This window comes from Apis dorsata, unplaced genomic scaffold, assembly GCF_000469605.1.
Source record: "Apis dorsata unplaced genomic scaffold, Apis dorsata 1.3 scaffold_220, whole genome shotgun sequence".
Lineage (NCBI taxonomy): Eukaryota > Metazoa > Arthropoda > Insecta > Hymenoptera > Apidae > Apis > Apis dorsata.
In genome coordinates, this window is record NW_006263502.1 from 2,014,945 (window position 1) to 2,027,622 (window position 12,678).

The window sequence follows — 12,678 nt, forward strand, 5'->3', positions numbered from 1 at the left end:
TGACAAATCGGATTGACATTCGTCGCGGTAACAACGCGGATGACCGACAACAGGACCCACGACGTACCGGCCGCAATTACGAATGATTACACGTCGTTGAAGGAAATGTGCACGAGGCACGGCATAAGCGTGTGTCATAAACGCGGCTAACGTGCCAATTTGTATCTATTGTTAATTAGCCTGCTAACAGCGAATTATCCTCAGACTGTGGATCGCGATTCTCTCTTTCTCTCTCTTCCCCTGACCAAGAACTTTTTTGTTCTATCGTGCGTCACGTTTCAGCCTATACTACCTTGATTATTCCTTAATTAATTTCATCCTGTATGCACTCGGTGTCTTGGAAATAAGATAAACAAAAGTATTTCTAACGTCCTTGGGAATCTTTTTCTTTCATCTCACGCGTTTCTCTGTCTTTCTGACGTGTCTTAAATATCTCAAATTTTTTTTCAGAAAATCGAGTTTTCTTGTTGGCGGAAAAAGAATATCTTGACAAGAAAGAATTCCAAGAATCCTTCGATCCCCTTCGACCAAGATAAGTACTAAAAAATTTCTTATTATCAGAAAGCATACTCTCTCTCTCTCTCTAATTTTATATTCAAATTATGAAAAAATTGTAGAGAATGGACGCGGCCGTATCGCGATTTTCACGGGAGACCGTTGAAATTTCCATGGAATAAGCCTGGCAGGCGGTGAGAAGGAAGAGCAGGAAAGGAGTTCTTAATGCCCGATGGACTTGTGTCAAGGTGATTCCAGCCGCAATCCCGAGCCGGAAACACGGCGCGCATAATCGCGCTCTATCATCATCGTGTGTGATCGCGATCGGTTTATCTTGGCTTGGCCTACAATCCGCCGTCTCTCTCCACCCCCTTCGACAATTTCACCCTTCGAACTTTACACTCGAAACAACGTGACGGCACGTGACACGGAGGAGATTTTCTATTCCCGTAAAAAAGATGCCTTTTCCTCTTTTCTTCCACTAAGTTATTTTCCTCACGCTAAATTATTTTATTCTCCATCTTCGATTTTTCAGTTCTACAGTTTCAAGGGGACAGTTTGAACGACTTTTAGCTTTTTCTTACCGTTTGACGTTTACACGGCCGAGCTTTAGTTTAGGAGGGAGGGAGAGGAAGGTAATAATAAATGTACAAGTCGAACTAGGCCAAGCGAATAACTTACGTGTTAAGGAGACAGGGGGCGATAGAGAGCGGTGATAAATAACGCGGATGTCAGGATGTTTTAAAAATATTTCAAAACCGACCCGAATCGCAGTTAAAAACCTAGCTCGACATTTATGGTAATCGGGAAAATTACTTTTTAAAAAGCCGATTAGAGGGCGATCAATCGGCCAGAATAGTTCCTCTCTCTCTCTCTCTCTCTCTGTTTCTTAATCCCATCTTGCTTCGTCCAACTTTTGACACTTTTCTCCCTTCGAATTTCATTCTAACTCCAATGCTCGAGTTTCGTATCGATCTGATTATTCCTTTTTTTTTTAAGATATCATTCTTATATGTCGTAATAATTGGGATAAAAGAAAATTTCTTTCCTGTCGAGCTTACGTAAGCTCGTTTCTTAAAAACCAATCGAGATCTCGAAATTTTAACCCGAAACGGAGAGGGATAAAGATAAAAATATAATATTTATGAAACGGAGGATTTTAATTGGACCAGAACGATTACTATCTCCCCATCCAAAACCCACCACTGGTCGTCCCCTCTCCGGATCCCTGGACGAGAGTAGCCACCACTGGCGTTGGAAAATTCGAGGGAGGCGAGAGAGAGATAGAAAGAGAGAGCTCGCTTCGAAAGGCAAATCACATTATAATTAGCTTGTACAGCTGTAGATACGAGGGCAAATTGTATTAATGCATTCCGCCGTCTCTATCTAAGAGGCCTATAAGCAGCACAGTGTCCAGAGGCGCAGTGGGCAGCTGTCGAGGCGTATACTGCCCCGCGACACGACATCGTCATTTATCACCGTTGGTTCGGGGGCAAGCCTCGTGCAAGCCTTTTATACATTACCTAATGAGTTTCATAACCGAATTAAATTTTTCGGCCCGTACGGGTAAACGGGGCTGGGCGTCGTCGTTAAGGCATTAAAACATCGCCGGCCAAGATTAATCTGTGCCTCCATTAGCCACTGACCGCGTGTATTTTCGTCCCGGAAACGGAAAAAACAGCGAAACGTTCCACTCCTTTAAACGAATCCTCGAAAAATTTCATTCTGATAATTGTCCGATTTTTTAATTTTTTACGTATCATTTTACTGTTATCTGTGTACTGTTGTGTATTGTTGAAAGGGAGTTGTTGGAAGGAAAGAAGGAAAGGAAATTGGGATGAATTATACGGGTAAATATGTACTTGCCCGTATCCGACGAAACTTATTACTTTTTAGTTAATTAATGAGAGTGGTTTCATAAATAGATTCTGAAAGATCAACAAAAGCGAAAGAAGCGAGGGAAAGAGAGAAATAAGAAGCGGGGGTGTATTTCGAAAGAGGAATGTCGAGGAACGTAAAGTACAGTCGTTGGCCAAAGTAACATCGAAATACCTTTTCGTCAAAATAAATTATAACGTTACTCAACGTAATAAATTGAGCGAATTCTGAACGGTGAAAATCGTAAATATAATAGAAAAATCTTCGAAGGTATAAAAGAAACAAAAAATGAAACTTAGTCCGTTCTATATCCTATTCTATTCCATTTTTTCAAATACACGAGTAAATTTTTCGTCAAATCTTTTAAAAAATGATCAGCTTTTCAATAATTTTAAAGGTATCTAAAATTTCCCGATGGAAATTCGATTAAAAAAAATTTTGAAACACGAAACATTTTCGCGAACGACTGTAGGTATAACTTTCCGCGTGTTGGCTCGTTCGGAAGCGATGTGCCAACACTCGAGAACCTGTGCAAACACTCGTTTGTTCGCCACTCGTGATGGTTCGATCGAGCAAAGGGTAATGTACTTTGCTTGTTCGCTCTCGATCCTCTCCACTCTGTCAGTCCCATTTTCTTAAAACATTCCTGACATCGAAATCACGGTCCTAGTAAAAAGAGAAAAATATTTCGAAACCGAAAACGATACCCAACTTATCCAGATTTTAAATTAGAATTCCAATTATCAAAAATCGACTCCTTTATCACTGTATCCTCTAACATTTCGATCGAAAAATCCATTTATTCCCAAGTGGAATCGTGCATTTCAACCTCTCGTTCGAAAATAAAAATCTCGAACAATCAATTACATCGTGATTTAAACTTTCGATCGTTGAACAATTTCCCTTGTACCATTCTTCGACTTGTGCGCTAAACAAAAAAATAAGCCAAATTCTCATAATCAGCATCCCTAATCTGATCGATTCGCTCGAATCTTCTGCTCCTTCAACTCGATTTATAACAAGAGACAACGTTCGAACTATTCGAGAAGGTTAAATTTTCTATTCGAGGGGGACGAAGCGACAAACGTGCACGCGCGAAATCATTTAAGGAGGAGATGGTCGTCGTGGATCATCGATGGCTGCGGGAATCCGAGGGAGCATCCTTGTCTCCCCTCCCCTCCCCCTGGCTCGTGCTTCTAACTAGAATGGATCGCCGTCATTTTTCAGCTCAACCGGGACGACGAATACGTTCCAAGGGCCCGCAAACGAGCCTGACAAAATACGGAAGGTGGGAATACATTATCCCGGCTCATTTGTACCGGTCTCCCTGTTTCCATGTTCCGTGCCTCCGCGACTCCTTGCGATCACGTCCCATGATTTGTGCTTGTCCATTCCGCGGAGGAACGAGAGACAAACAACTTCCTCTCCGATATCGTCTTCCAAACCGTTTCGAGAATAGCGAAAATTTTTTAATTCCATTCCATTTTTCGAATCGATTGGTTTCTTGATTCGATCTTCTGCGATCGGATAAAATTTATTTTGAAGAGAGTTAATTATGGACAGAATAAAATCGCTCGAAATTGAGAAGCGATATGTGCGTTAAAGATAAAAGATAGACGTGTATTAGATGTTGCTGAAGTACTGTTGCTTATGGAATTCTTGGTTGATTGATTCGATCTTATGGATTGTAGAAGAAAGAGTAGTGTTTCAGGTGTGAAGAGAATTGTTAGAGAATTAATTTTATTAAGAGGAAATTATGAGTTAACTGAATCCAAACCAGTCGAAACGAAGACAGAATCTCGATTACAACGCTCCATGGATCGAAATAGGAAGAATTTCAGATCGCGAAAAGTTGTAAAAGGTGGAATGGCATGCGTACATCGACTTAATAATAGCATACAGATATAAATCTAATTTTTAGATTCGTGAAGTTCGAATCCAAATCTTGCAAATTCTATCAAATTCTATCAAAATTAAAATTTTAACAAATTTCAGTTAATTTCTAAAATTCTATATAATTAGATAAGAGGACAGAATAAAACCGCTAATTCGAAATACGAAAATTGAGAAGCGATATGTAGATTAAGTGAAAATAAACGATACGTGGAAATATTCATTCTTAATTTGATTTTTATCGCCAGCTGCTGTTAAGAACGAGAGAATGAAATTTGAACATTTCGTCCCGATATGTATTCCTGAAACGTATTAAGTAACGAGATTCCGCCATGATATTTTTCCACTCGTTTCATTCGATTGAAAACAGAAGTCGAGGAACTCGTTTTCCCAGAGGAAAAAGCGTATGGCAAAGCGAAACGAGGAAATCGAAGAGTCACGCCTCAAGAGAGACATTTCCTCGTTCTAGTGGCCGCTAACTGGCCGTATTGTGATAATTACGAGCGCAAGCTGTTTCCCTGTATCGAGAGGGGCCGAACCATTGCCTCTATCCGAAGCAACCCTCGTCCCTGAGCCAAGTTTCGCGATCAGGCCTACGTCATCCGCCTGATTTTATCGAATTTAATTAGGAAACGAACCAAAAGCAATGACTCTCTTTCTCTCTCTCTGCTCTCTTGGACCCGCCATTAAATTTCCATTAATCCGTCTCTCGTACTCTTCGTATCTAATTATTATTACCTCGTGCCTAATTATTATTTCTTCTATTCGAGGACGTCACTTTCCACGTCAATTTACACGATTATATACGTGTCAATCTTTATCCTTCGTTTTTGTGTTATTGCTTTACGATATATATATATTTTGGATACAAAATTTATTTATTTGCGTTTCATTTTTTCAAGAAATTTTGCGTACCAATTTTTCTAAAGTATATACTCATATACTCGAAATGGAATTTTAAAAATCTCGTTAATTAAAATAATAATAGAAAATTAGAATTATAAATTTCTATTCTTCTCTCCATTCTCCCCATTATACCATTAAAGCAACTGTTGCTCGAAAAAATTATATTGCGTCAAATCATTCGTTCAAGCAAAAATACCAAAGTATGGAGGATCCATGATCGAAGTAATCGATAGCAATTAATTAAGAGGCGAACGTTGATTACGAGAGAATCGATCGCCTAATGATACGGAGAATACAACATCGTGTTTCCGATCGCGCGTGTGTGTATACATAAAGGAAAGAGAGAGAATAAGAGAGAGGGAGAGAGAGAGAGAGGGGTGGACTGTTTTAACGTGAGACAGATCCAGGGGCTAATAGCGGCTCGCAATTACAGATTTTATCGGCGGCGCATCTTCCTTTGCTTACAGCGGCGGTTTCTCGGTTGGAAATAATGCCGAGCAGTGGCAGCTTGCAATAATAAAACGGAAACCTCGTTATTTCAACTGAGAAATTAATGCGATCGGGACCTGTATTCGTTTATTAACGTCCCTCACGTATTTCTCTCGCGATCCTATGCTCCAAGATTTTATCGAATGCCCGCCAAATTGTCCCTTGTCTAAGTGACGACGCGTGCTTCAATTTCTAAATATTTTACGTAAAAATCCTCTTTTCTTTCCCCGCGTTACGTTCCCGAGGATTTCGATTTATTTTCAGGGCGGTGTCTCTGGAATTTTTTTTTTTTTTAATCGTCGATCTATTTATGGAATAAATATATCGTAATAAATATTTATGAATAAAAATTATCTTGAAAATATCGAGACTGTGAGATTAATCGTCTTATGCTCCTAAAAATTGTGAATAAGCAAATAAGCATGAATTTCTGTGTTCTTGTGGCGGATGTTCGATATTTTCCTCAACGGGTGGAGAGTTCATCGATTGGAGAAATCGATGGATCGAAGTCGAGAGAAGAATCGAAGGAATAGGAGGAATGAGCCGCGTGCAAAAGTTGATTCGATTACACGGTTCAAACGAAATTTCTAATTTAATTAGTCTCGTAGTACATTGGCAGGACTTTTTGCCTTCTTTCAGAGAGTTCGCGTGCTCGCTCATACACGTGAACCCCCGGCTGTCGAATTCAAATTAACCCCCCTAGCAGGGTTAGCAGGAGTCGAGCAATTTTCTTCTCCCACTCTGTCCTGCTCCTGATAAATCGTGCATTTATGCTCGGATCCCCATCTCGACAAGAAGATAACGAAGAATTAATTAATCATCGTTACTTGTGTGTCACTTTAAATTTTAGAATTTCGACTCGTGCGCGATATTCTTCCTCAAATTTTTTTCCCACCCCTCTCGTTTCCACGTGTGTTCTAAAAACAAAAGGAACTTTGAAAAATCCTCGAGGAATCTCGATAATCAAATTTCTCTAAATCCTAAAGATCCATCATCGAGAAAACTCTCGAAGATTACATGATAATGGACATCGAGAGTCAAGAATCGAACGGTGGATCAATCTTCCTTTAACGAATCAATCAAACGAAAATCTTATTCTCTTCGTTTCAAGATCTCCTTTGAATTTAATCTTCGAGATATCGTATACACACATATTTCCATAATTCTCCGTAACGAAAGTTAAAGTGAGAAATTAGAGAGTGGAAGAGAATAAATGCTCAATATTCAATAACAATAATGCAAATTCGTATCCAAGTGTCGTGGACGTGTTTCTAAGCAGATGTTCGGCCACTTAGCGCGCGCCTAAGAGTGCCGCTCTATCGAGCAGCTGTTTGCGTTTCACGCGGGTCCGCGATTTCTAACGAACTTCTAAATTACCGTTGTTTCTTCTTTTCTTCTCTTTCTTTTTTTTTTTGCGACTGATTACGATAATATCTGGCCCGGCTCGTTACGTGACGATCGCGAAAAAACGGTCCCCTTTTTGCCGCTAATGCGCCAACGAAAGGAAATAGAGACACGAGTTTCGACGAGTCAATCGTGTAAATCGCTCCATGATCCACGCCCTTCGGTTGTAAAACTCGCCTTAAGAGATTAATCTGTATATCCTTTAATTGGTTCCTCGACTCGATTCGAGAGAGAGAGAGAAAGAGAGAGAGAGAGGAAGAGAGAGAAATTAATAATGGAAGGTCGGTTGGCGCGCAACATCTCACGTGCGGGCATTAAAATCACCTGCTTTATCGCGATTTCTCGTTTATCCCTTCTGGATAAATAAATACATGTGGGTATATAAGCGATATTTTTAATATAGGTATTCGGACGATGATATTTCTTGGTCTGGTTTCAACGATTGCTTTTGTCAAGGGAGATGGATATTTATTTAGAGAGTAGAAAAAGAAGAGTCGAAGAGAGATTCAATTTTAGCTTCGATCCTCTTCGATCGTTTTTTTTTTCTTCTTATTCTTAATTTCAAACGTTTCATCTAATTGTTAAGCAGTTGCTACAAAAAAATACAAATACACTTTATACGATAATAATTTACAAACGATGAAAGGTAGAAAAAGACAAATACCAAGTTTCGAAACATTTCATTTATCCCTTCCTTTCGATTTCGTTTCAATTTTTCATTCAATTGGCAATCAAACAGTCAATCTCTTTCTTTTCTTTCTTTCTTTCTTTTTTTTATTCTTTTTTAGTAGACGAACTATTCGAGATCGCGAGCAGGTGAATGGCAGGTATCGTGTCGAGTATCCAGAGATATCGTTATTCGGGCGCAGCGTCGTCTGTTCGTTGGTGGGGTGAGTTCTCTCGGGGGTTGCGAGTTATCTCTGGGCCAAATCAGGCCGCAATTAGCGGAGGCAAAGCCGGAAGCAGGAAAACCGTGATACCATTCGAATTCAAAATTTCATTAATTAATACGCCTCGAAACGAATGATATACACTTCTTCCTTCTTTCTTCACTTTGCTATATTTTTATATTTTTCCAGCTTTTATTGCACAAAATGAGGCTGATTTGCGAAATATTTGTCAATCATTTGTTACAGATTAGATTCTAGAATCTAAGAAAAATTTCTCGAGGATAGAAGAAATGATATATATATATATAATTTACATTCTTGTAAAATTTCTAATTAAAGATTAAAAAATTACTTCCAAGGAATTGAGGAATTATTTCATCATCAGAGATAGATGATATTAAATATTTTCCAAATTCTAAAAGTCGATTGTGTTTCCTACTCCTCTCCTTTCGAACGAGATGCAATAAGGAAAGGGGGAGGGGGGAAAGGGGAGAAGGCGATCGTTTTGAAGAATGGTGACGAGTAAGCAGGCAAGAAACACATTTCAGGGTTCTAAGACACTGGAAACCTTTCGCGGTGGATCGCAGCATGGACGCGCGGATCTACAGCTAATCCACTTATGGTATCCGATGTCGAATACACTGTCCGGTGTTCGGTTTCACCGTAAATAACAACGACGAGCCGGCTAATTCGCAAATCTTCTCAGAGAGCGCGAGATTGCGCGCGAAGGAAAGCACGTGAAATACAGGGAATAAACGGATATAATATCCCTTTCGAGGGGATAATTCGCGCGACAACTCGCGCCGCATTTTTCGTGTATCATCGATGCCTGTAGTTTTATTTCGTCCTCCATCCTTTCAGAGTTGGTCGAGTTGGATTTGCCACTATATTTCATACTCGATTCTTTTTTTAATTTCCTTCTTAACATTTATCGAATGTAAGAAAATGTACAGGGTGTCTCGCCTGTATGTTGCCATCTTGATTTTATATCGTTGTTGTTATCATTATTCTCTTGCGGAGAGAAACGTTGAAATGAGAAAGAGAGAGAGAAAAAGAACGTTGAATGTTTTCGAGGGGTGTATAATTTAATGTTATTATTATTATTATTTTTTGATAATATTTATACGAAAGTCAATTATGCTTCTTTCAAATGGAATCATCCGATCTTTAACATTCTCTATAAAAAAAATATATCCATCTATTTATGCTCAAAGAAGTATTATTAATTTAATACATATTTTAATTTGAATTTTGAATACAACGTACCATATATAAAAAACGAAGACGTCTCTTGAATTATTTTCTTGAGCACACGTATATATATATATATAAGGATTATTTATTTTTACTTCTTCAATGCTCGAAACTTCGATCTCTTCGACAAATTAGATAACTTGAAAGATAATTCATTGCACGAATTTCGTCGAAAAATGAATTAAATCGCGAATTACCGGGATTAAAAAGAAAAGGAAAGATGGAAAGGGGATGTTTTTTCGTTGAACGAAAAGATTCGTGGAAGCGAAAAGAGCGCGTAGGAGGCGAAAAAGTATTCACGGGGCGCGTTATCGCGACACCTCGCCGCTCGTGAATCTCGTCTCGAGGAGGGTTCCACGCGGATTCCAGCGGGCGAAACCGCTCATTAGCATCATAATAACGAGCCTCTATGTCTTTGAGCCGGCCGATTTACGATGCCGTGTCGCGCAGTTGATGCGTATTGGTGCCGCGTATATATCCGGGCGCCGCGGAACAAGGTGTAAGGTAACATCGCGCTCCTCGATTTCGGACCACACCGATCGTTGCGCGCCATCTGGATCCCCGAACCTCGAGGAACACGGATTTATTATTCATTTTGATGAATCGTGACGAGAAATTTGACGTTTGTTAAAATCGCTGACCCGTAAAAATTTCGTTACTTAACTGATGATGAGTTAGTAAATTAGGTAATTCGAGATATGGATTATAATTTTGTTATATCGAATAAATGTCATTCGAGCGTGACGAAGAAATTTGAGGTTATTATTTGAGATCGTTTGATTGATCAGCGAGGGGAAAAATTTAATAAATAATAATAGCTAAAGTTTTTTAACTAGTTGCTTTTTCTTTTTCAATTTTCCAACTCTATTAAATTTTATGGATCACTAGTAATTTATTAGAAATATTTCTTTCTATTTGAAAGAGATATTTGCAAGTTTTCTCTATCTTGGAAAATAAAATAGAATGATTGATTAAGTTTTAAAAACTGTTTCAAAATTTTTCTTTCAATTCTAATCGTCAACTCGAATGATCCGATTCCATTATTTATAATAAGTTGATAGAATTCTAATTTCTCATTTCACCATAATTTTATCAAACGTATCTATAATATTCGTACTTTTCCACCGTAAAATGACAAAACGAGATTAAAAATTCGAATAAAATATAAATTTGAAACTATCTGTCTGCCTGTCTGTCATCGAACGAACAAAGTTCGCGAGGCAAACACGACACGAAGTATCATTCGGTGATAAAATAAAGGACGAGGATCTCGAGCAAGAAAGGTATAAAGTATCGTCGCGTCCCATTGCGGACCACCCTGAAGCGGTCTCAGCCGGCGTTCTTCGCCATCACCTGCCCCGACCTACGAACAGAAACGCGATTACGAACAGATACTTCGAGCCCGATTTTCCAACCACTTTATTTCTTCTTATCGCCTATACTTTATCAACAACGTATCGATCGACGATATGTCTCTCCTTCCTTCGCATTTCGTTCGAAGAATAAATATAATCGTATAAAAATAATTTCATCTTCGAAATCTCTCTTAAATAAATCTCTCTCTCGAGAAACTCGACGCTCTACCCAAATTCCCCCTTATCCAACTCGATATACGCACGTATACATACATGTACACGCTTAATAAGTAGCGTGTTACGTGTTTGCCAAATTGTGCGCAATAAATACGGAGCCGATTCGCTGGAACGGTTAACCACATCCTCGCCTCCGACCCGCGGAATTATACGTATTACACCCCATTCCGCGGGATTTCGAGCCGAATCTTTAAGGATATTAGACAATGAATGCATGGGAGGAGGGGGGAGGTAGAGAGCGAGGCACGAAGCGAGGCGGATCATCTGCATAATGACGTGCCCCGAAAGCACGGGGCCTCCCCGTTTTATTTCGAGCAATTGGCGTGCATCTGGGATGGATTGGGAATCGGCCTCGGTTCACGAGCCGGCCGATCGATCCCCCCTCGATATCGATCGTTATCGACGTTGCTCGGCCACCGATTATGTTTCTTTAATTACGCGCCGATTATTGCGGATCGCCCTTTCCAAGAAAGCCGCCCTTGCCGTGAACGATGGATCGATCGCTCTCTGCTATACCCAGCTATGCTCTAGCTTCTTTCGCTTTTCCGAGAATCCGATCGGGATCGTTAAAATCTTCTGATTCGCTCGAACGTCGATCATCTTATATAGAATTTTTGTAATATTTCGTAGATTGTTTTAGAAAGAGAGAAGAAGAAGAAGGAAGGTGGATTTTGAAAGCGTTGAAAGATGGAAGAGATTGGAAAGGTTCTAACATCGAAGCGTAGAATTATATTTAAAATTAAATAATCGAACGGATTTATCGATGTATATTTTTCGAGTTAATTAGCAGCTTAACGCGTTCCATTGATTAATAATATGATTAATAATATTGATCACGTGACAGATGGATCGATTCGTATAATTTTTGCGTTCGTTTCTTTTTTTTTTATTATCTTCTTCTTCCGTTTACGTCTTCTTACGTTTTCCATAGGGAAGGATGAACAGAAATTCATTGAGAATTTGATAGGGAGAATAGAGGGGAAGGGAGGAGTGAATAGGAGAACCGGCGAAATTCGGTGAAATTGAATTCTTCAGTTTCGAACGTACGTCGACATCGACATCGGGCTCGATCTCCGCGTGTAGAGAGCAGTTTCGATAATTTCCAGGCAGGACAGGCCGGCGCACGCGCCTCCGGCCGGAAGTACTTAAATCCATCATGGCGCCCACCGGAAACCGCCTGAGTCACTCGCGTAATCGTACCTCCTCCCGATGTATCGATTTTCCTGGACGCTTCTGCGAGGCCTGGTTCGCCCAGACTTCTCCTTTATCTCCACTCTTTCTGTCGCACGTTTATTTCCCCAACGTGAAAACTCGCCTTTCGCATCCCTTTCTTTACCATTCGCAAAAAACTTTCTATAAATACCAGCCAGACATTTTTTTGAAAAATATTTTTTTCTCAAAAACTGATGAGCCACTTGAGAATTTTTACTTAACGTAAAAAATTCCCTTTTTCGGTAATAGATCGTGTTCCAAAAATTATTTAAACTCTAAAACGCAAAAGATAAGATTCACGAAAATGTTTCAGGAGCTTAATTAATCTCTAAAATTTCTTTGTTTAAAACTCCCTTAAATACCATAATTCAAAGAACTTTTAATTTTTCTTTCAACTTTTCGAAATAAAAAAAAATGTGCGAGGAAAAAGAAAAAGTAAATCTACTTGCTTCGAAAGGAAATATTTGAATAGGTAAAACGATCGATGGCTGCCCTGTCACAACCGATCGCTGTGAATCAGACTAGAATAGATTGGACTAGAATAATATCAGGGAAATTTCTTTTTTTTTTATTAAAAATCGTGTGTGAACACCGGGCCAAAACTCGACTCGACTCGACTCGAGTCGACTCGATTCGGCTCGGCTCGGCTCGAGGCGAGTCTTTTT

At 39.5% G+C, this 12,678-nt stretch overlaps 1 protein-coding gene across 8 annotated transcripts in view; it reads right to left on the minus strand.

Moving 5' to 3' along the window:
- LOC102681024 (aryl hydrocarbon receptor protein 1) overlaps window positions 1–12,678 on the minus strand; it is a 143,392-nt gene that overhangs the window by 42,347 nt on the left and 88,367 nt on the right. Inside the window, exon 1 of one of the 8 annotated variants that reach the window (XM_031510279.1) lies at window positions 5,739–5,774. The exons of the other annotated variants lie outside the window; for them this stretch is intronic. The gene's annotated coding sequence lies outside the window, so the exon portion shown is untranslated. Of the gene's footprint in view, window positions 1–5,738; window positions 5,775–12,678 lie in introns of those variants that run through there. 8 annotated transcript variants of the gene reach the window in all.